Source organism: Somniosus microcephalus, chromosome 4, assembly GCF_052327205.1.
Source record: "Somniosus microcephalus isolate GS21.2 chromosome 4, FLI_Smic_1.0, whole genome shotgun sequence".
Lineage (NCBI taxonomy): Eukaryota > Metazoa > Chordata > Chondrichthyes > Squaliformes > Somniosidae > Somniosus > Somniosus microcephalus.
Window position 1 is genome coordinate 80,869,203 of NC_140990.1, and position 23,844 is coordinate 80,893,046.

Here is a 23,844-nt window from a genome sequence, read left to right on the forward strand (position 1 = left end):
TCCTCATCTCTGTCCTAAATGGCTTATCCCTTATCCTTAAACTGTGACCCCTGGTTCTGAACTCCCCGACCATCGGGAACATCCTTCCTGCATCTAGTCTGTCTAGTCCTATTAGAATTTTATAAGTTTCAATGAGATCCCCTCTCATTCTTCTAAAGTCCAGTGAGTATAAGCCCAATCGACCCAATCTCTCCTCTTACGTCATTCCTGCCATCCCAGGTATCAGCCTGGTGAATCTTCGCTGCACTCCCTCCATGGCAAGGACATCTTTCCTCAGATAAGGCGACCAAAACTGCACACAATACTCAAGATGTGGTCTCACCAAGGCCCTGTACAACTGCAGCAAGACATCCTTGTTCCTGTACTCGAATCCTCTCACTACGAAGGCCAACATACCATTTGCCTTCTTAACCGCCTGCTGCACCTGCATGCTTACCTTCAGCGACTGGTGCACAAGGACACCCAGGTCTCGTTGCACTTCCCCTTCTCCCAATCTATTGCCATTCAGATAATAATTTGCCTTCCTGTTTTTGACACCAAAGTGGATAACCTCACATTTATCCACGCTATATTGCATCTGCCATGCTTCTGCCCAATCACCCAACCTGTCCAAATCATACTGGAGTTTCTCGGCATCCTCCTCACAGCACACATGCCCACCCAACTTTGTGTCATCTGCAAACTTGGAGATATTACATCTAGTTCCCTTGTCTAGATCATTAATATATATTGTGAATAGCTGGGGTCCAAGGACCGATCCCTGCGGGACCCCACTAGTCACTGCCTGCCACTCGGAAAAAGACCCGTTTATTCCAACTCTTTGCTTTCTGTCTGCCAACCAGTTTTCTATCCAAGTCAAAAACTTGCCCCATCACAACATGATCTGACAGTCACTTGATTCATCAGGACCTGAATATCATTGGCCTTTTTCTCTAGTCTGTCTGTGGGAAAAGATTTCAAACATCAGTGTGACTGGAAAAGCACCGAGACACACACACTGAGTGAGAGTGTTCCAGTGCACTGATTGTGGGAAGAGCTTTAACACAGCCTGAAAAATCATCGCACCATTCACAGCGGGGAGAAACCGTACAAGTGTTCTGTGTGTGGACGAGGCTTCAACCGATTGTCCAACCTGCAGAGACACAAGGACACCCGCACCATAGAGAAACCATGGAAATGTGGGGGCTGTGGGAAGGGATTCAATTCCCCATCCCACCTGGAAACTCATCGATGCAGTCACACCGGGGAGCGGCCGTTTACCTGCACCGTGTGTGGAAATTGATTCACTCGGTCATCCCACCTGCCTCAACACCAGCGAGTTCACACTGGGGCGAGGCCGTTCACCTGCTCTGTGTGTGGGTAGAGATTCACTCAGTCATCCACCCTGTGGAAACACCAGCTTGTTCACTCTGATAAGAGACCTTTTAAATGTTCTAAGTGTGAGCTGAGCTTTAAAAGTGCAAGTGGTCTGCTGAGACACCAACGCACTCACATCGGGGAGAGGCCGTTCACCTGCTCCAAGTGTGGGAAGGGATTCACTAATTCATTCAACCTGCTGATACACCAGCGAGTTCTTTTAAATGCCTGGACTGCGGGAAGTGCTATAAAAGTTCCGGGGAACCGATGTGCCATCAACGTGTTCACACTGACGAGATGCCGTTCAGGCACTCTCGCTGCGGGACTGGGTTCAGGCAGTCATCTGAACTCACTGTACACCAGCGCACTCACTCTGGGGAGAGACCGTTCACCTGCTGCATGAGTGGGAAGAGATTCACTCGCTCATCCCACCTCACTGATCATCAACTTGTTCACACTAATGAAAGACCTTTTAAATGTTCTGACTGAGAAGAGCTTCAAAAGCAAAAGGAAACTGATGCAACACCAATGTACTCACACTGGGGATTGGCTGTTCACCTGCTCTGTGTGTGGGAAGGGATTCACTCGTTCATCCACCCTGCTGATACACCAGCCAGTTCACACTGGGGAGAGGCCGTTCACCTACTCCGTGGGCGGGGAGGGATTCAATCGGTCATCCAACCTGCTGTGACACCAGCCAGTTCACAAGTGACTGCAGGGGTTGGATTCTGCTGTTGTTGCTGCTGTTAATCACATCCAGGACTGAACCTTGTTCATTCTGACAGTTGGGTTTTGTTTCTGCTGAAGTTAATAACCCTATAACTGGGCTGGAGTTTAATATGCCGGATATGTGTCAAATAAATCAGCTTTGTTTTCAATGCATTTTTGTAGATTTTTGTCTTCTCACCTGAGTGTTTAGCATCACCTGGCTGGAGCTCACTACTACACAGAAGTGTTAGTAGGAGAGCATTTTGGTGACAGTGACCATAATTCGGTGAGATTTAAGGTAGTCATGGAAAAGGACAAAGATGGACCGGAAATAAAGTTTCTAAATTGGGGGAAGGCAGGATCTGGCCAAAGTGGACTGGGATCATCTACTTGTCAGAAAATCAACATCAGAGCAGTGGGAGTCATTCAGAAAGGAAATAGAGAGAGTACAATGCCAACATGTTCCTGTAAAGGTCAAGGGTGGGACCAGCAAGTCCAGGGAACCCTGGATGTCAAGGGATATACAAGAATAGATTAGGGAAAAAAGGGAGGCTTTTGGCAGATACAAATGACTAAAAACAGTGGAAGCCCTAGAGGAGTATAGAAAGTGCAGGGGGGTACTTAAAAAAGAAATTAGGAGAGCGAAGAGGGGGCATGAAAAAACACTGGTGGGCAAAATAAAGGAAAATCCCAAGGTGTTTTATAAGTATATTAATGGCAAGAGGATAACCAGGGAAACAGTAGGGCCCATTAGGGACCAAAGTGGCAATCTGTGTGTGGAGCCGGAAGATGCAGGTGAGGTTTTAAATGAATATTTTGCATCTATGTTCACTATGGAGAAGGATGATGTAGGCATAGAAACCAGGCAGGGGGATTGTGATTTACTTGAACAAATTAGCATTGAGAGGGAGGAGGTACTAGCGGTTTTAGGGGGCTTAAAAGTGGATAAATCCCCAGGCCCAGATGAGATGTATCCCAGCTTGCTCTGTGAGGCAAGGGAGGAGATTGCAGGGGCTCTGACACAAATTTTCAGAACCTCTCTGGCCACAGGGGAGGTGCCAGAGGACTGGAGGACAGCTAACATAGTACCATTATTCAGGAAGGGTAGTAGGGATAAACCAGGGAATTACAGGCCAGTGAGCCTAACATCAGTGGTAGGGAAATTATTGGAAACAATTCTGAGGGACAGAATTAGTCTCCACTTGGAGAGGCAAGGATTTATCAAGGATAGTCAGCATGGCTTTGTCAGGGGGAGATCGTGTCTAACCAATTTGATTGAATTTTTCAAGGGGGTGACTAGGTGTGTGGATGAGGGTAATGCAGTTGATGTAGTCTACATGGACTTCAGTAAGGCTTTGGACAAAGTCCCGCATGGGAGACTGGTCAAGAAGGCAAGAGCCCATGGGATCCAGGGCAATTTGGCACATTGGATCCAAAATTGGCTTAGTGGCAGGAGGCAGAGGGTGATGGTCGAAGGTTGTTTTTGTGACTGGAAGCCTGTGTCCAGTGGTGTACCGCAGGGATCGGTTCTGGGTCCCTTGCTGTTTGTAGTGTACATTAATGACTTAGATATGAATGTGGAGGTATGATCAGTAAGTTTGCAGATGACACGAAAATTGGTGGAGTGGTAAATAGCGAAGAGGGAAGCCTCAGGCTACAGGACGATATAGACGGGTTGGTCAGATGGGCAGAACAGCGGCAAATGGAATTTAACCCTGAAAAGTGTGAGGTGATGCATTTTGGGAGGACTAACAAGGCAAGGGAATACACAATGAATGGTAGGACCCTAGGAAGGACAGAGGATCAGAGGGACCTTGGTATGCATGTACATAGATCCCTGAAGGCAGCAGGACTGGTAGATAAGGTGGTTAAGAAGGCATATGCGATCCATCCCTTCATTAGCTGAGGCATAGAATATAAGAGCAGGGAGGTTATGATGGAGCTGTACAAAACGCTAGTTAGGCCACAGCTGGAATACTGTGTGCAGTTCTGATCGTCACACTATAGGAAGGATGTGATTGCATTGGAGAGGTTGCAGAGGAGATTCACCAGGATGTTACCTGGGCTGCAGCGCTTCAGCTATGAAGAGAGACTGGACAGGCTGGGGTTGCTTTCCTTAGAGCAGAGAAGGCTGAGGGGGGACCTGATTGAGGTGTACAAATATATGGGGGGCATAGATAGGGTAGATAGAAAGGAACTTTTCCCCTTAGTAGAGGGGTCAATAACCAGGGGACATAGTTTCAAGGTAAGGGGCAGGAGGTTTTGAGGAGAAACTTTTTCACCCAGAGGGTGGTTGGAATCTGGAACTCACTGCCTGAAAGGGTGGTAGAGGCAGGAACCCTCACAACATTCAAGAAGCATTTAGATGAGCACTTGAAATGCCATAGCATACAAGGCTACGAACCAAGTGCTGGAAAATGGGATTAGATTAGACAGGGCTGGATGGCCGGCACAGACACGATGGGCCGAAGGGCCTCTTTCTGTGCTGTATAACTCTATGACTCTATGAGAAAGGACAATCTGGGGGGAGGATCGTACGGGGGGAACAGAACTTCAGCCTGGACACAGTCCTTCAGGGCCACACTGAGAGGGGCAAACGGCACTTTGGTCTTTCTCGTCTCTCTTCACTGACAGCAAAGTCCCCGTGCGGGTTAATCTTGAAGTGTGTAAGAAATGTGTCCCAGCCGCTCTCTTCCATGATTCAGAGCTCCTAGGCACAGAACAGAAGGCTCCTTTGCAACTGTGTTTAGAGTCAGAAAGAACAACTGTGAATGCTGGAAATGTGCTGTCAAATCAGAGATTGGTGTCAAACTGCGATCAGTTCCCGACTGAAAGTGAAATGGCAGGTTTAAGTTTCTAGTCTAAAAATGACTGTGGTAATTATTCTATGAAGATTTAACCTGTTTGTGTGACAGTCCTGAGTCTACCATTTTAAGGCAGGCGTTAATTCGATTGAAATGAACCTGTTTAAAATAAATTGGTTAAAGTCCACATTAAAATAGCAGAGGGAGGAGTTCACAGGAGCCTGGTAACTGCTGGTACAATTATACAACAGACATTTGATCTCCAGATAAAGAAGGACCTGCAGCGTGTTTCCAGGAATTCCCTGTTTTATTGATGTGTGTGTGTTAGACACCAGGATAACTAAAAATACACGACCCGGAACATCCACGGGGGTGCGATCCCGACAGTTACTCTGGGATCACTCCCGCTGTGGAACTCCACCACTGACCCTGCTGAAGGTTGTAGGCTCAGGGAGTGGGGCCTCCAGGAGTGGACGGTAAGAAAGCTGGGTTTCGTTATCCTGACAAATATATGGCGAGGAACCAGAGGAATCCTTATTGAGGAACCGTCTGGGGTTTTACCGGCCAGCGTAGGTCTTCAGGTGAATGACTCCTGACTCCCCGAACTGTCTTACATTGAACCCAGTTCAGATCAAGGTGAGTTCAGTTTATAGGAGAATAGAGACAAATATCACCCACAATTGAGGGAGTCAAAAGCAGCCATTAGAGAGGCTAAGAGATCTTTTGGAAGATGGTGCACAATTGTGGTAATAATAGTAAAAGCTTTTCCAGCTATGTCAGGAGTCAGAAGACATAGTTACACAGAGTTACATAGAATTACAGAGTCTACAGCACAGGAACAGGCCATTCGGCCCAACTGGTCAATGCCGGTGTTTCTGCTCCACACGAGTCTCCTCCCACCACTCTGCATCTAACCCTATTAGCATATCCTTCTATTCCTTTCTCCCTCATGTGCTTATCTACCTTCCCCATGAATGTATCTGTGCTATTCACCTCAACTACTCCTTGTGGTAGCACGTTCCACATTCTTATCTCTCTTTGGGTAAAGAAGTTTCCCTTGAATTCCCCATTGGATTTATTAGAGACTGTGTTATATTTATGACCTGTAGTTTTGGACTCCCCCACAAGTGGAAACATTTTCTCCAGGTCCACCCGATATAACCTTTTCATCATCTTAAAAACCTCGATCAGGTTACCCATCGGCCTTCTCTTTATTCTAGAGAAAAGAGCCCCAGCCTGTTCAGCCTTTCCTGATAAGTATATCCTCTCAGTTCTAGGATCATCCTTGCAAAGCCTTTTTCCACCTTCTCCAGTGCCTCTATATCCTTTTTATAATATGGTGACCAGAACTGTTCACTGTACGCCAAGTGTGGTCTAACCAAGGTTTGATACAAGTTTAACATAACTTTTCTGCTTTTTAATTCTATCCCTCTAGAAATGATCCCCAGTCCATTGTTTGCTCCTGTTATGGCCTCATTAACCTGCGTCGCTACTTTTAGTGATTTGTGCATCTGGACCCCGAGATCCCTTTGCTTCTCTACGCCATTTAAACTCTTATTTTCCAAGTAGTATGTGGCCTTCCTATTATTCTTACCAAAATGCACCACCTATCTTAAAATGTATTTGCTAATTACCCTCCCATTCTGCAAGCTTGATAATGTCCTCTTGTATTTTGTCACAATCTTCCTCAGTATTAATGATGAACAAGGTCAGAGAATGCAGTCAGGGGACAAGTAGCAGAATGGATTGCTGGCTGGCTTCAGGACAGAACGCAGAGAGTCGGGGTAAAGGGTAGCTATTCACAGTGGCAGAAGGTGGGTGGTGGTGTTCCACAAGGATCAGTGCTGGAACCACTGCTGTTCACAATTTACATTAACGATTAAGACTTTGGAATCAAAAACACAATTTCTAAATTTGCGGATGACACCAAATTGGGGGGTAAGTCAACAGTGAGAAGGTCTGCAACAAATTACAGAGGACATTAATGAACTTTCAGAATGAGTAGATAATTGACAAATTAAGTTCAACACAGATAAGTGTGAGGTATTACATTTTGGTCGGAAGAATGGGGAGGTCACTTATCACTTGGACGTTGCGAGTCTAGGTGGGGTAGAGGAACAAAGGGAGCTAGGAGTACAAATACACAAATCACTAAAAGTTACGACACAGGTTAGCAAGGCCATTAAAAAAAGTAAACCAAGCACCAAGATTTATTACTAGAGGAATAGAATTGAAAAGTAGGGAAGTTATGCAAAACCTGTATCGAACCTTGGCTAGACCACACGTGGAGGACTGCATACAGTTCTGGTCGCCATATTATAGAAAGGATATAGAGGCACTGGAGAGGGTGCAGAGAAGATTTACAAGGTTGATACCAGAAATGCGAGGGTTTTTTTTTATTCATTGATGGGATGTGGGCGTCGCTGGCTAGGCCTGCATTTAGTGCCCATCTCTAATTGCCCTTGAGAAGATGGTGGTGAGCCGCCTTCTTGAACCGCTGCAGTCCATATGGTGTAGGTACACCCACAATGCTGTTAGGAAGGGAGTTCCAGGATTTTGGCCCAGCGACAGTGAAGGAACGGCGATACAGGTCCAAGTCAGGATGGTGTGTGGCTTGGAGGGGAACTTGTAGGTGGTGATGTTCCCATGCGTCTGCTGCCCTTGTCCTTCTAAGTGGTAGAGGTCGTGGGTTTGGAAGGTGCTGTTGAAGGAGCTTTGGCGAGTTGCTGTAGTGCATCTTGTAGATGGTACACACTGCAGCCACAGTGCGCCGGTGGTGGAGGGAGTGAATGTTGAAGGTGGTGCCAATCAAGCGGGCTGCTTTATCCTGAATGGTGTCGAGCTTCTTGAGTGTTGTTGGAGCTGCACTCATCCAGGCAAGTGGAGAGTATTCCATCACACTCCTGACTTGTGCCTTGTAGATGGTGGAAAGGCTTTGGGGAGTCAGGAGGTGAGACACTCACCGCAGAATTCCCAGCCTCTGGCCTGCTCTTGTAGCCACAGTATTTATATGGCTGGTCCAGTTCAGTTTCTGATCAATGGTAACCCCCAGGATGTTGATAGTGGGGGATTCAGCGATGGTAATGCCATTGAATGTCAAGGGGAGATGGTTAGAGTCTCGCTTATTGGAGATGGTCATTGTCTGGCACTTGTGTGGTGCGAATGTTACTTGCCACTTGTCAGCCCAAGTCTGAATGTTGTCCAGGTCTTGCTGCATATGGACACGGACTGCGTCAGTATCTGATGAGTCTCGAATGGTGCTGAACAGTGTGCAATCATCAGCGAACATCCCCACTTCTGACCTTATGATGGAGGGAAGGTCATTGATGAAACAGCTGAAGATGGTTGGGCCTAGGACACTGTCCTGAGGAACTCCTGCAGTGATGTCATGTGATTGAGATGAATGACCTCCAACAACCACAGCCAACTTCCTTTGTGCTAGGTATGATTCCAACTAATGGAGAGTTTTCCCCTTGATTCCCATTGACTTCAGTTTTGCTAGGGCTCCTTGATGCCACACTCGATCAAATGCTGTCTTGATGTCAAGGGCAGTCACTCTCACCTCACCTCTTGAGTTCAGCTCTTTTGTCCATGTTTGGACCAAGGCTGTAATGAGGTCAGGAGCTGAGTGGCCCTGGCGGAACCCAAACTGGGCATCAGTTAGCAGGTTATTGCTGAGTAAGTGCCGTTTGATAGCACTGTCGACGACACCTTCCATCACTTTGCTGATGATTGAGAGTAGACTGATGGGACGGTAATTGGCCGGGTCGGATTTGTCCTGCTTTTTGTAGACAGGGCATACTTGGGCAATTTTCCACATTGCCGGGTAGATGCCAGTGTTGTAGCTGTACTGGAACAGCTTGGCTAGGGGCGCAGCTAGTTCTGGAGCACAAGTCTTCAGTACTATTGCCGGAATGTTGTCAGGGCCCATAGCCTTTGCAGTATCCAGTGTCTTCAGCCGCTTCTTGATATCACGTGGAGTGAATTGAATGGGCTGAAGACTGGCATCTGTGATGCTGGGGACCTCAGGAGGAGGCCGAGATGGATCATCCACTCGGCACTTCTGGCTGAAGATAGTTGCAAATGCTTCAGCCTTGTCTTTTGCACTCACGTGCTGGGCTCCACCATCATTGAGGATGGGGATATTTTTGGAGCCTCCTCCTCCTGTTAACTGTTTAATTGTCCACCACCACTCACGACTGGATGTGGCAGGACTGCAGAGCTTTGATTTGATCCGATGGTTGTGAGATCGCTTAGCTCTGTCTATCGCATGTTGCTTCCATTGCTTCCGAGGGTATACTTATCAGGAAAGGATGAACAGGCTGGGTCTCTTTTCTCTTGAAAAAAGAAGGCTGAAGGGTGACCAAATAGAGGTCTTTAAAATTATGAAAGGTTTTCATAGAGTGGATACAGAGAGAATGTTTCCACTTGTGGGGAAGAGCATAACTAGAGGCCATCAATATAAGATAGTCACCAAGAAATCCAATGGGGAATTCAGGAGAAACTTCTTTACGTAGAGAGTGGTGAGAATGTGGAACTCACTGCCACAGGGAGTGGTTGAAGTGAATAGTATCGATGCATTTAAGGGGAGGCTGGACAAGCAGATGAGGGAGAAGGGAATAGAGGGTTATGCTGATAGATTTAGATGAGGAAAGATGGGAGGAGGCTCGAGTGGAGCATAAACGCTGGCATGGACTAGTTGGGCCGAATGACCTCTTTCTGTGCCGTATATCCTGTGTAATCCTATTAATTAACTCTACCTCCCAATTTGGTGTCATCGACAAATTTTTTAATTCGATTCCCAAATCCAAATCGTTTATGTAAATGGTGAACAGTGATCCCTGCACCGATCCCTGTGGAACACCACTTCCCACCTTTTGCCAGTCTGAGTAGCTACTCCCAACCCCTACTCTCTGTTTCTTGTTTTGTAACCAGCTTGCTATCCATAACAGTTTGTAAGATCTACAAGATGACCAAGGTCAGGCCGTGTGGAGTGAAGGGCCAGGCAGCAGAATGGATGGAAAGATGGCTCCAAAACAGAAATCAGAGGGTAGGAGTTAAGGGAAGTTTGTTGCGATCTTTCCATCCATTCTGCTGCCTGGCCTTTGACTCCACACGGCCTGACCGTGGTCATCTTGTAGACCGTACATACTGCAGACACAGTGCACCAGTGGTGGAGGGGGTGGATATTGAGTCCTGTGGCAGGGGCGCTGATGAAGTGGATTTCTCTCCGTGAGTTTTGAGGCATCACTAGTGGCGTTTTTCACTTCTTTCCACCTTTAAAAAAAACCTTGCTGCCAGTTTATTAAAGCCATTAACAGCCGCTCGGGTGGGACACACCAATAAATGAGGCCTTGTTTCCCTCAGAATGACAGGCCTGAACCCGAGTTAGAAAACATTTAGCAATTAAACCAGACTGGGCGGGGCCTCAGGTGCGAGTTAGTAACGGAAAATTGATGGCCAGCGTACTTCACACCAGGGCTGAGGACCCGGGGACTCAGGTTTCTGTATCATTTATTGATTAATTTAGTCTATTGCCCAATCTCAATCAGACTGGCGGGTCATCTTGCTGTCTGGCGGAGGCGAGGTTCCCCAGTGTAGGGCTCTCTATGCGGGGGTCCTTCCCTGCACCATTGGGGATCTGGGGTGGAGACTGTTGCAGGGAGCTGTCGTGTGCAGCAGTTTTTAAGCTCCTTTCTGGACTCCAAGGCCAGATGTGATGTTTGCTGCCTAGAGGAGTCTACGGGCCATGTATATATTCAATTCAATTCAAATCGCTTTATTGGCATGACAAGGCACATCTTATGTTGCCAAAGCATCGAAAAACATTCATGGTTGTACACAAAAATACAGATCTATCCATACAGTGTATAAACAGATATATCCCTGAGTGTATAAATATACATTCATATAATTTGTATATACTCTTTTCTTATATTTAGTGGTTGTCCCTCTGTTTATGGCAAGCTGTAACATAGTGTGCCGCTAAGGTTACACAATTTCTCTCTTCCCCTAGTAGGTATGGGAGTTTTTGGTCGTCATTCAAATTTCTGAATTCCGGACATATTTTTGTGAATTTTGGGTAGAAATTCTCCCTTATGCCCTGATATTTTCTACAAGCTGTGAGGAAGTGCATCTCTGTCTCCACCACTCCCTGACTGCAGTGAGAGCATATCCTGTCCTCTCTTGGTAGCCAGGTCTGCCTGTGTCTACCTTTTTCGATTGCCAGGCTATGTTCACTAAGTCTGTACATTGTCAAGGTTTTTCTCAGTTTGCTATCCTTTACCATGGTCAGGTAATCAGCCATGTTGTATTGTCTGTTTAGGGCCAAGTAGCAATTGAGTTTGCTTTGGGTTTTTGTTGTTTCTGTCCAATATGACAGATATTTTTCCTTTTGCTTAGCGACGATTGTGTTGGGTCGAATTCTTTGTGTTACGCTGTCACTGTCCTGGGGCTGGTTATTGTTAGTAGTGTTAGTAGTTACTTCACTGAGTCCCAGGACTAGTTGACTGAGGGTATTCTTCTTTATGGTCCTCTCTTGGCATTTCAGGGCTTCGTAATGATAGCATTGGGGGTTGCTCATTTCTTGGTGTTTCCAAAATTTGGTGGCTCTTTTTTGGATAGTGATTATTAATGGATATTGGCCTAGTTCTGCCCTGCATGCATTGTTTACGGTTTTCCTTTGAGTCCGGAGGATACTTTTACAGAATTCTGCATGTAGGATCTCAATTGGGTGTTTGTCCCATTTTGCAAATTCTTGTTGTGTTAGCGGTCCCCACACCTCACTGCCATAGAGTGCAATTGGTTCAATTACTGATTTAAAAATTTTGAGCCAAATGCTAATTGGGATTTCTATTTGGATTGATTTTTTAATGGCATAGAAAGCCCTTCTTGCTTTCTCTTTCAGTTCATTCACAGCCAGATGAAAATTTCCCATAGAACTGATTTTTAAGCCCAAGTATGTGTAGTTAGCGGTTTGTTCAATTTTGGTTGTTCCTAATGTGAAATTTATTTTGGGTCCCTGATGTCTGGATCTTTGCTGGAACACAAGGACTTTGGTTTTTTGGGGATTTATTGTCAGGGTCCAGGTCTGGCAGAACGACTCCAGCAGATCCAGGTTCTGCTGTAGACCCTCCTTAGTTGGTGACAGCAGAACCAGGTCATCTGCATAGAGGAGGAATTTAACCTTGGATTCATATAGGGTGAGGCCGGGTGCTGTAGATTGTTCAAGTAGTTTTGCCAATTCATTTATGTAAATATTAAAGAGTGTCGGTGAGATGGGCGAGCCCTGCGTCACCCCCCGCCCCTGTGGGAAGTATTTTGTTTGTTTGTCTCCAATTTTAACTGCACATTTGTTGTTTGTATACATTGATTTAATTACATCATATGTTTTTCCCCCTACCCCGCTTTCGATAAGTTTCAGGAATAAACTGTCGTGCCAGATGGAATCGAAAGCCTTCTGGAAATCTATAAAGCATGCGTAGATTTTGCTTTTGTTTTGATGAACGTGTTTGTCAATTCGGGTCTGTAGGGTGAAGATATGATCTGATGTTCTATAGTTTGGCAGGAATCCAATTTGGCTTTTACTCAAGACATTGTGCTCCTCAAGGAAGTTTATAAGTCTTTTGTTTATGATACTACAGAATACCTTCCCCAGGTTACTGTTTACACAGATGCCTCGATAGTTATTTGGGTCGACTTTGTCCCCACTTTTGTATATGGGCATTATGAGTCCTTTGTTCCAGATATCAGGGAAGTAACCGACACTCAGAACCAAGTTGAAGAGTTTTAGGATAGCCAGTTTCATTTTATCGTCTGTGTGTTTAATCATCTCGCTTAGTATGCTGTCTGCACCGCAAGCTTTTCCTGGTCGCAGGTCCTTGAGTTTTTCAACTAGTTCTTTTTCTGTTATTATGGAGTCTAGCGGGTTTTGGTTATCTTTTATGGCCATTTCGAGCTTTTCCAGTTTTTTGCATATTTGGTGTTGTTCTGGCCTTAGTGTGTTTTTCTGGTATAATTTTTCAAAGTGGTTTTCCCATGTGTCTCCATTTTGAATGGCCAATTCGTCATGTTGTTTTTTGTGTAATGTATTCCAGTTGTCCCAGAAACAATTGGAATCAATGGATTCCTCAATGGAGCTGAGTGTATTCTTAATATACTGCTCTTTTTTGGTTCTGGGTGTGTTTCTGTATTGTGTTAGTGTCTGACAATAAGTAAGGCGTAATTCCTCATTTTCTGGCTGTCTGTGTTTTTGGTTTGATATTTTTCTAAGTTTTTTCCTCATGTTATGGCAATCTGGGTCAAACCATTTTTCATAGTTTTTTGTTTTGGGTTTGTTCTTGCTAGCTTTCAAGTTTGACCTTGTTGCCAAATTATCAAAAATATTGTTTAGGTTATTCACTGCCCGGTTTACGCCTTCTTTATTGTGAGTGTATATGTTATCCAGAAAGGTGTCCAATAGAGCTTGAGTTGATTCATTGCTAATTGCTTTCTGGTATTTTTCTGTGCTGTTTTTGGCCCATCTGTACTATTTTTTGGTGTTGTACAGCTTACTGGGTTGTGTTTCTGTGTTGGTTGTTTCTGCCTTTTTAAGATACATAGTAATTGCTACAGCCAAGAGGTGAGCAATAGGTCGATCTTCCTAGGAGGTCTCCCATGAACCTACCATTGACAATGTACAGACCCAGGCTTCGACAGAGCTGCAGGAGCTGTTTTCCGTTGGTATTTGTCTGCTTGCCGCAGTTATGCCTGTATGGATGGGAAGGGATATCGAAGTGGTTATTCCCGAATATGTAATTGTTTCCCTGATTATTGGTGAAGTCTGGTTCTTCACCAGTTCTTGAATTGAGGTCACCACAGATCAACACGTTCCCCTGGGCCTGGAATTGGATAATCTCCCTCTCCACGTTAGAGAAGGTGTCCTCTTTAAAGTACAGGGATTCCATTGGGGGGAAATATAGAGTGCGCAAATGAAAACATCTTGAGGGTTAGAGATAATCCCCCTCTCAGTTTTGAGCCACATGTGGTTTTCGCCCTTTTTTATAAATTTGATGCAATTCTTAAGCTCTGTTTTAAACCAAATCAGTATGCCTCTGGAGTCTCTGCCTTGGGTTACTCCTGGCAATTTATTGGAGGGGACCACCAGCTCTGTGTACCCTTGGGGACGGCCAGTGTGTCCTTCTCCTCTATACCAAGTTTCCTGTAAAATGATGATATCCAGATCTTTAGTTTCATCTATGAACTCTGGGGCCCTACTCTTCACGTTGAGCACCGAAGACGTAGACCTTGGATATTCCAGGTCGAAATATATAAGGATTTCATGTTAAGTTTGATCTTTTACTATGATAGGCTAAAGAATGATATGTGTTTGTCGTGTCTAAATGGGGGAAAAAAAGATCATCTCAATCGTCTATAAATGCTAATACTACTTGGTTACAATTCATTCTAGTAATTAGTCCTTGATTTTTTTTTTCATTTCTGATCCATAAGGCGGAAGTAGATGCTGCTGCATGTCTACTTAGTGTCTCTTAATGGATTGTCTCTGACTGAGGTATTGCGTACGCCCTGTGCATCTCTCCCTCTGTCTGGCTGGGGGCAGTCCTGTTCCCCTGTAGGACAGGAGTGGTGCAGGTCTGATATTGTTGTTGTGCATGGGGATCCTCTCTGGTCCCGGTTGGTGTGGTGGTGGTCTCTGTAGTAGTCCTGGTATGTACCCCGCTGATCTCTGGCGGTCGGAGCGGGGGGTCCTCCTGGAGTCTGGGTATGGACCCGGTTAAAAGCGACGTCCTTCAGGGCTTTAGCAAAGATCGATATTCATTTCCTGTGGATGTGGACGCGGTCGTGAAGACATTCCACATCGAGGGTGGGGTGTTGGGCCAGGTGCACGTTGAGTTTTAATTCACAGTCTCTTGCTATGTTGGCATTTATCTCATGAATTGTTTTGCTGTTAAAGTCTGTTCTCGGCAATATTGTGGAAACAGTGATTCTAGTGTTTGGGAATGTATTGCTTGCCTTCTCAATCACTGCTCTGAGCGATGTTGCTACCCCTTTCTGCTGGGCCTTTAGGTCATTTGTGCCAGTGTGTATTATTATGTGTTGGGGGGAGCCTAATCGGGTTTTGGTCAGGCATTCCAGGGCTCTGTCTGTTGTTGGGCACCAGATCTTTTTTACTATATGTCTAGGGAAGAGCTTTTTCTCCCATAGAAATTTCCCATTTGAGTCTGAGTATTACGATGTCAGCCTTGTTGGTGTTTACTGTCTGGTGGCTTTCGCCTGAACTCATAGGGTGTGTGTTGGGCTGGGGTGGTCGTGTCTGGTGTGTGCACTCCTCTTATGAGCGGCTCGCTTGTGGTCCCACAGTGGTGGGGGAAGACTGAGCTTCAGTATGCTGGTCGGTCTGTGTGTCACCCCTTGTATTGTGTGTCTGCTGCTGTTGTTCAGTGTGAGAGTGCAGCTGTTCAGTCGGGCTCTGTATTGTCTTATCTCTAGCCTCTGGCTGCTGGTCTAATGGTGCTATCTCTCCTCTATGGCTCTCTTTGTTTTCCTGCAGCTCTTTCACCTGATTCCCAAGTAGATTCAGCTCTCTCCTGTATCTCTCCCTCTCTTGCTTTTGTTCATGTTTCAGTTTAAGGACCTCCTCTCTAAGTTTAACCAGCTCTGCCTCCAACTGGTTAAATTTATCCTTTAGTTGTATCTGGCTGTGTGATCCCGGGGTGTGTGTCCGGTCGGCGCTGGAGGGCTCACTCACTTCCTGGCTAGGCTGCTCTTCTCTTGGTGAGCTGGAAGTGGTAGGGGGAGTATGTGTGGCTTCCTCCCTGGTAATTACGCTGGGGTTAGTCAGCTGTACCATGTGGCTGTGGGGCCCCGGGGTGAGTGTCTGGTTAGAACTGTGTGGCTCGTTCACCTCCTGACCAGACTGATTTACTCCTGCTGAGTTGTCAATGGTGGGGGGAGTGCGAGTCGCTTTTCCCTGTTAGCCACTCTGGGGCTGTTCCTTCCCCTCTCAGTTATTTCTCTCAGTGTCTCGAAGGCCGTTTCAAAGTCGTCGAGGTTGCCTTGCACCATTATTGTTCCGTTATCGTACATGTTGACAGTCGTGGTTGCACTGTCCGGGTCCCCTGGTTTCTTAATTTTCAGTTTGGACCCATTAGCGGTTCTTTCCTGCTTAACCCTGGTATAGTGTGATTTTATTGCTGTGATCGAAGCCGCTGACTGGTCTGAGTAAAAAATGAGATTACACTTTTTCTCAGTGCTGTACCAGTCAGCAAAAAGAGTTTTTGGTTTTTCTCTCAGCTGCTTCTGCTTGATCGATTTTTTAGCCTTTTTATTGGTGTTGGGGGGAATCTGGAAGAGTTTGCTCTCAGTGTGCCTCTGGAGCTGCTGTGGCTCCTCTGATTCACTCATTTTTAGTATTTTTGAGGTAGAAATTATTATTGACCTCAGAATAAGCTTTCCTGGGGCCCCGGGTTTGGTGTTTCCCTCTCCCGGCTCGCGAACTTTCCCAGGCCCCGGACTCGCTCGCTCTCCAGGCCCTCCCCAGGCCCCGTACTCACTGTCCTGGTCTGCGTCTGGGATTTGCTGTTTCCCGGTGTCTCCCGGCTGCTCCCCTCCCCCTCAGAGGTCTCTGGGCCTCTGTCTTGGCCCGGCTCCTCGGGCCTTTCCCTGGCTTCAGGCTCCCTCCCCAGGACCCGTACTCACTGTCTGCGTCTGGGAGCCGCTGCCTCACGATGCCTTTGGGCTGCTCCCCTCTCCCTCAGAGGTCTCCAGGCCTCTGTCTCGGCCTGGCTCCTTGGGCCTTTCCCGGGCTTCTGACTTAGTGTTACGGCCGCCGCTCCGGCTGTGTCCCGGCCGCCACTCGGGCTCTGTGTCCCGGCCACCGCTCCGGCTGTGTCCCGGCCACCGCTCCGGCTCCTCCTTGGTGCCTCGTTCTCCCGGTTTTTCCCCGGGTTTATTCCTTTCCTTCTTCTGTCCCTTTGCTTTGTTTCTTTTTTTCTTTGTTTCTTTCTGCTGTTTTCCTCGTTTTTTTTTCTCTGTCGGCTCTTGTCTTTGGTTGTCTTTTTGGCGGTCATTTCCTTCCTTACTTAATCTAAACTAACCTAAACTTAAACTTAAACTAAACTAACTTAACTAAAATTAAATTTAACTTTTAAACCTTTTAAAACTTGAAATGAAACTTTTTTCCCCACTTTAAACACTAAAAACACTAAAATTTCAGCAACCCATCTTCAGCGTGCTTGTATCTTCCCCTCCCCCCTCCCTTCAGTGTGAGAGGTTGCAGCCCCTTTATAGTTACCTGAAGGGGCTGCTCCTCAACTCTTGGTTACACTTTAGCTCCACGCTCCTAATCTTTGCCCGCCCGGTGCGGAGGGGGGTGGGTAAGTCGGAGGATCTTCTCCTGAACCTGCTCTTGGGCCTGGCGAAAACAGCAATTTGTAGGCCCAGGATAGGCGAGGCCCATGGGGGGTCACTCTGGCTGCCTGCCTCTCTCCCGTGGTCTTGTCCCTGCCCGGGTGGCCCTGGAGAGGGAGCAGGCGGTGTCCACCGGTTCACTTGATACCTTCCTCGACCGGTGGGCACGGAAAGTATCAAGAGGCGATAATCGATCCTCACAATCACATTGTGATTTAATTATTAATTGTGTGTGTGTCACAAATACATTTCTTCTATTTTGATACAAAAGCTCTACTAGACATGTTAAACTACTAGTTATTTAATCAGGGCTGCAGCTGCTGAAAGGTTGACTGTACTGAGGTTTGTGGCCAGAGCTGGCAGACGTGTTGTTCTGAAGTCTGATGTCTCACACCTGAAGAGTCTGTTTATGTCGTGTTGTAATGACCTTTTTCTGTTGCCTGGTGTCAGAAATAGAAATCAAAGGGAGATGATGCCTAACTCTGTTAATCAACTCTTTGACACATTTCCATGCATTTCCATTCTTAATTTACAAAGATCACAACTCCATTAGTGAACAATGGATCGCCAGTCTGCCACTTTTTAGTGAGGCTTGAATGGCTTCGCTGTGAAGCGATACCTGCCCATCTGTCTGTGTGTCACTGTGTTTGGATTGTGTTAGACAACAGTCCTAATATCTCCAGAAAATGCTGGAAAAACTCAGCAGGCCAGGCAACATCCATGGAGAGAAATTAGAGTCGACGTTTTGGGTCAAACCCTTTTTCAAAACTGGAAAGGAAATGAAATAGATCGTAAGGCAGGGCTGGGACAGAACAAAAGAAGAGAAGAGACATTAAGAGGTATTCAAAACGAGACGAGATGGTGATCGGACTAGTGGAGACAAAAGACGGCTCAGATTAGGTGTGAAATGTTCTGGCAGAATGAGAGACAGCTGCCATGTGGGAGAGAGAAAAAAAAGGAAAGGTGGGGGGAGGGAAAAACCAAAACAAAGGGGTGGATAAAAAATATAAGTAAAAATGTAATAGGGGCCGAGGTTATGATCTGAAATTGTTGAACTCAATATTGAGTCCGGAAGGCTGTAAAGTGCCTAATCGGAAGATGAGGTGCTGTTCCTCGAGTTTACGTTGAGCTTCCGTGGAACAATACAAGAGGCCAAGGACGGTGAGGTCCGAGTGGGAACGGTCTCCTCTACATTGGGGAGACCAAACGCAGATTGGGTGACCGCTTTGAGGAACACCTCCGTTCAGTCCGTAAGGGTGACCCCGAGCTTCCGGTCGCCTGTCATTTTAATTCACCGCTCCATTCCCACTCGATGGAATCTGGAACAGTACCCATGGATTGGATAGGCTGCAGCAGGTGAAGGCGGGTTAATAAACTCCGGGGGGACGCGGGCTTCATACACTCCGAGTGCGGCCCCAGGCCCGATTATAAGAGCAGTGAACATTATCAGCCTCCACCCGCGGGTTCCCGTTTCGCTCCGGCCTGAATCACAACAAAGCGCCAAACTCCGGGACAGACAGGAAGTGAGTCAGGGAGCGTCTGTAAATGGAGGAGAAATGGTGACTTGTCAGGGAGCGTCTGTAAATGGAGGCGAAATGGTGACTGGTCAGGGAGCGTCTGTAAATGGAGGCGAAATGGTGACTGGTCAGGGAGCGTCTGTAAATGGAGGAGAAATGGTGACTGGTCAGGGAGCGTCTGTAAATGGAGGAGAAACGGTGACTGCTCAGGGAGCATCTGTAAATGGAGGAGAAATGGTGACTGGTCAGGGAGCGTCTGTAAATGGAGGAGAAATGGTGACAGGTCAGGGAGCGTCTGTAAATGGAGGAGAAATGGAGACTGGTCAGGAAGTGTCTGCAAATGGAGGAGAAATGATGACTGGTCAGGGAGGGTCTGTAAATGGAGGAGAAATGGAGACTGGTCAGGGAGCGTCTGTAAATGGAGGAGAAATGGAGACTGGTCAGGGAGCGTCTGTAAGTGAAGAGAAATGGAGACTGGTGAGGGAGCGTCTGTAAATGGAGGAGAAATGGAGACTGGTCGGGAGTGTCTGGAAATGGAGGAGAAATGGAGACTGGTCAGGGAGCGTTTGTAAATGGAGGAGAAATGGAGACTGGTCAGGGAGGGCCTGTAAATGGAGGAGAAATGGCGACTGGTCAGGGAGCGTCTGTAAGTGAAGAGAAATGGAGTCTTGTCAGGGAGTGTCTGTAAATGAAGGCGAAATAGTGACTGATCAGGGAGCGTCTGTAAATGGAGGAGAAATGGAGACTGGTCAGGGAGTGTCTGTAAGTGAAGAGAACTGGAGACTGGTCAGGGAGCGTCTGTAAATGGAGGAGAAATGGAGACTTGTCAGGGAGCATCTGTAAATGGAGGAGAAATGGGGACTGGTCAGGGAGCGTCCGTAAATGGAGGAGAAATGGTGACTGATCAGGGAGCGTCTGTAAATGGAGGAGAAATGGTGACTGGTCAGGGAGCATCTGTAAATGGAGGAGAAATGGTGACTGGTCAGGGAGCGTCTGTAAATGAAGGAGAAATGGTGACTGGTCAGGGAGCGTCTGTAAATGGAGGAGAAATGGTGACTGGTCAGGGAGCATCTGTAAATGGAGGAGAAATGGTGACTGGTCAGGGAGCATCTGTAAATGGAGGAGAAATGGTGACAGGTCAGGGAGCGTCTGTAAATGGAGGAGAAATGGAGACTGGTCAGGGAGTGTCTGCAAATGGAGGAGAAATGATGACTGGTCAGGGAGGGTCTGTAAATGGAGGAGAAATGGAGACTGGTCAGGGAGCGTCAGTAAATGGAGGAGAAATGGAGACTGGTCAGGGAGCGTCTGTAAGTGAAGAGAAATGGAGACTGGTCAGGGAGCGTCTGTAAATGGAGGAGAAATGGAGACTGGTCAGGGAGTATCTGGAAATGGAGGAGAAATGGAGACTGGACAGGGAGCGTCTGTAAGTGAAGAGAACTGGAGTCTGGTCACGGAGCGTCTGTAAATGGAGGAGAATTGGAGACTTGTCAGGGAGCATCTGTAAATGGTGGAAAAATGGAGATTGGTCAGGGAGTGTCTGTAAATGAAGGTGAAATAGTGACTCATCAGGGAGCGTCTGTAAATGGAGAAGAAATGGTGACAGGTCAGGGAGCGTCTGTAAATGGTTGAGAAATGGAGACTGGTCAGGGAGTGTCTGCAAATGGAGCAGAAATGATGACTGGTCAGGGACGGTCTGTAAATGGAGGAGAAATGGAGACTGGTCAGGGAGCGTCTGTAAATGGAGGAGAAATGGAGGCTGGTCAGGGAGCGTCTGTATGTGAAGAGAAATGGAGACTGGTCAGGGAGCGTCTGTAAATGGAGGAGAAATGGAGACTGGTCAGGGAGCGTCTGTAAATGGAGGAGAAATGGAGACTGGTCAGGGAGGGTCTGTAAATGGAGGAGCAATTGTGACTGGTCAGGGAGCGTCTGTAAGTGAAGAGAAATGGAGTCTTCTCAGGGAGTGTCTGTAAATGGAGGAGAAATGGAGACTGGTCAGGGAGCGTCTGTAAATGGAGGAGAAATGGAGACTGGTCAGGGAGCGTCTGTAAGTGAAGAGAACTGGAGACTGGTCAGGGATCATCTGCAAATGGAGGAGAAATGGAGACTTGTCAGGGAGCATCTGTAAATGGAGGAGAAATGGAGACTGGTCAGGGAGCGTCTGTAAATGGAGGAGAAATGGAGACTGGTCAGGGAGTGTCTGTAAGTGAAGAGAACTGGAGACTGGTCAAGGATCGTCTGTAAATGGAGGAGAAATGGAGACTTGTCAGGGAGCATCTGTAAATGGAGGAGAAATGGAGACTGGTCAGGGAGTGTCTGTAAATGAAGGCCAAATAGTGACTCATCAGGGAGCGTCTGTAAATGGAGAAGATGGTCAGGGAGCGTCTGTAAATGGAGGAGAAATGGCGACTGGTCAGGGAGCGTCTGAAAATGGAGGAGAAATGGTGACTGGTCAGGGAGCGTCTGTAAATGGAGGAGAAATGGTGACTGGTCAGGGAGCGTCTGGGAGAAATCATTCAGCATTTTTTGGGGGTTGATTTGTGTGAACAAGTATATCAGTGATTTTAATGAGACTCTTTCTGTGTCCCAGCTCCTGTAAATACTGGCTGGAAAGGGGCCGGACTCTCAGGAGGCTCCACACCGCTGGCTGCTCATGTGTCCCATCAGATTAATGTGCTTCTGCTGTGTGTGTTTAATAAAGTGCCCGAAGCCCTCACTGTAACACTCTCACATATCCCACCTGCAGTGTAATGTCCGTGCTGTGTGCTTCCTGTCCAATATCCCCCTGATCCCTGGCTCTCCTGTTGCACCAACTCGGTATAATGGGACAAGAAGTGCCAGCTCAAGAGATGCCCAAATCAGGGACGGAATGAAAGGTTCAGACATGTGGAATGTTAATCTTACACAATGTGTGAGATGCTGAGCACCCGCCCAACATTTCACCACCACACCTTCTTTTAAATAGTTTCTTCAATTTCTCTTCTGAAGCCATTATTTTATGACAGAGTCCGGGCCCCACAGGGTGCTGGCTTCCAGTCACTCATGAGTGTAGAACTGAACCCATCAGAGCCAACACCTTCAGGGGGAGGAAGAAAAGTCGATTGAAAGGAAAAACTTGGAGATGGTGCAATGGCTTTGGATTTCAGCACAGGGAGGAGGGAGAGTGTGTGGGACGGGGATTTACAGCTTTGGGGAAAAAGAGAGGAAAAAATGTTCCATAGAAACTAGAATTGTCTGTTCTGAATTTCTATCCTGTACTTACAGTGATGTCTTTTGTAAACTCCTTTTACAGGGTATTAGAAAGGGTGGGTTTACAGACAGGAAACTCAAACCAAACATCACCTCAACATCAGTGTGACTGGAAAAGCACCAAGCCCCACACACCCGAGTAAGAGTGTTCCAGTGCACTGACTGCGGAAAGAGCTCTCACCAGTTTCACTGCCTGAAAAAACATTGCACCATTCACAGCGAGGAGAAACCGCACACGTGTTCTGTGTGTGGACGAGGCTTCAACCGATCGTCCAACCTGGAGAGACACAAGGACACCCACACGATGGAGAAACCGTGGAAATGTGTGGACTGTGGGAAGGGATTCAATTACCTGCTTGAGCTGGAAACTCATCAACGCAGTCATACCGTGGAAAGGCCGTTTACCTGCTCTATGTGTGGGAAGGGATTCATTTCCCCATCCCAGCTGGAAACTCATCGCTACAGTCACACTGGGGAGAGGCCATTCACCTGCTCCATGTGTGGGAAGGGATTCACTCAGTCATCCAACCTGCTGACTCACCAGTGAGTTCACACCGGGGAGAGGCCGTTCACCTGCTCCGTGTGTGGGAAAGGATTCACTAATTCAGCCCACCTTCTGAGACACCAGTGTGTTCACACTGACGAGAGACCTTTTAAATGCTCCGACTGTGCAAACTGCTTAAAAAGCTCTGAGGAACTGATTCAACACCAGCGAGTTCACACTGACGATAAACCATTCAGTTGCTCTCACTTTGGGAAGAGGTTCAGGTATTCATCCAATCTCATTGTACACCAGCGCACTCACACTGGGGAGAGACCGTTCACCTGCTCCATGTGTGGAAAAGGATTCATTAAATCATCCAACCTGCTGACACACCAGCGACTTCACACTGGGGAGAGGCCGTTCACCTGCTTCGTGTGTGGAGAGGGATTCACTTGTTCATCCAGCCTGCTGAAACACCAACGAGTTCACACTGGGGAGAGGCCGTTCACCTGCTCCATGTGTGGGAAGCGATTCACTTGTTCATCCGGCCTTCGGACACACCAGCGAGTTCACACTGGGGAGGCGCTGTTCACCTGTTCTGTGTGTGGGAAGGGATTCACTCAGTCATCTGGCCTGCTGATTCACCAGCGAGCTCACACTGGGGAGAGGCAGTTCACCTGCTCCGTGTGTGGGAAGGGATTCACTCAGTCATCCAACCTGCTGAGACACCAGCGAGTTCACAAGTAACTGCAGGGGTTGGATTCTGATGTTATTGCTGCTGTTAATTACAGCCAGGACTGAACCATGTTCATTCTGACAGTTGTAGTTTGTTTCTGCTGATGATAATAACCCTATAACTGGCTGGAGTTTAATATTCTGGATATATAGCTGATTGACTTGTTGGGGCTGGAGTGTCCCTTTAAGAATCATTGTGATCGTTCCCCTTAATTCAGGACTTTCATAAGAAATTATTTGACACTAAAATTATGAATTTTACTTTAACCCTAAATTGACCTTTGGTACAAAATCTACAATTTATTGTCTGAAAAGTTCCACTGATTAACATCTCCAATTAGAAAGTGCTGATTAATCCTCACTGATAATTCTTACTGACTTGCACATTACACACAGTGGCACCTCCATTATCCACCAGAAAGAAGGGGAATGGGAATTGGTGGAGAATCGAGAGTCCCCAAATGTTGCCCCTCCCGTCTGGTACAGCAATCCCCTCGGCACGGGAATGGAGACAAGTCCAATCCAAGTAATGGGCTGAGTTTAATCTTTGTGGGCCAGTGGGATTGGTTTATATCAGACAGGAGGA

The 23,844-nt window shown here is 46.9% G+C and overlaps 2 pseudogenes; one reads left to right on the plus strand and one right to left on the minus strand.

The window, feature by feature from the left end:
- The window catches only part of LOC147119342 (uncharacterized), a 54,537-nt pseudogene that overhangs the window by 22,526 nt on the left and 8,167 nt on the right, over window positions 1-23,844 (minus strand).
- Window positions 1,654-23,546, plus strand: LOC147119343 (uncharacterized; annotated as a pseudogene).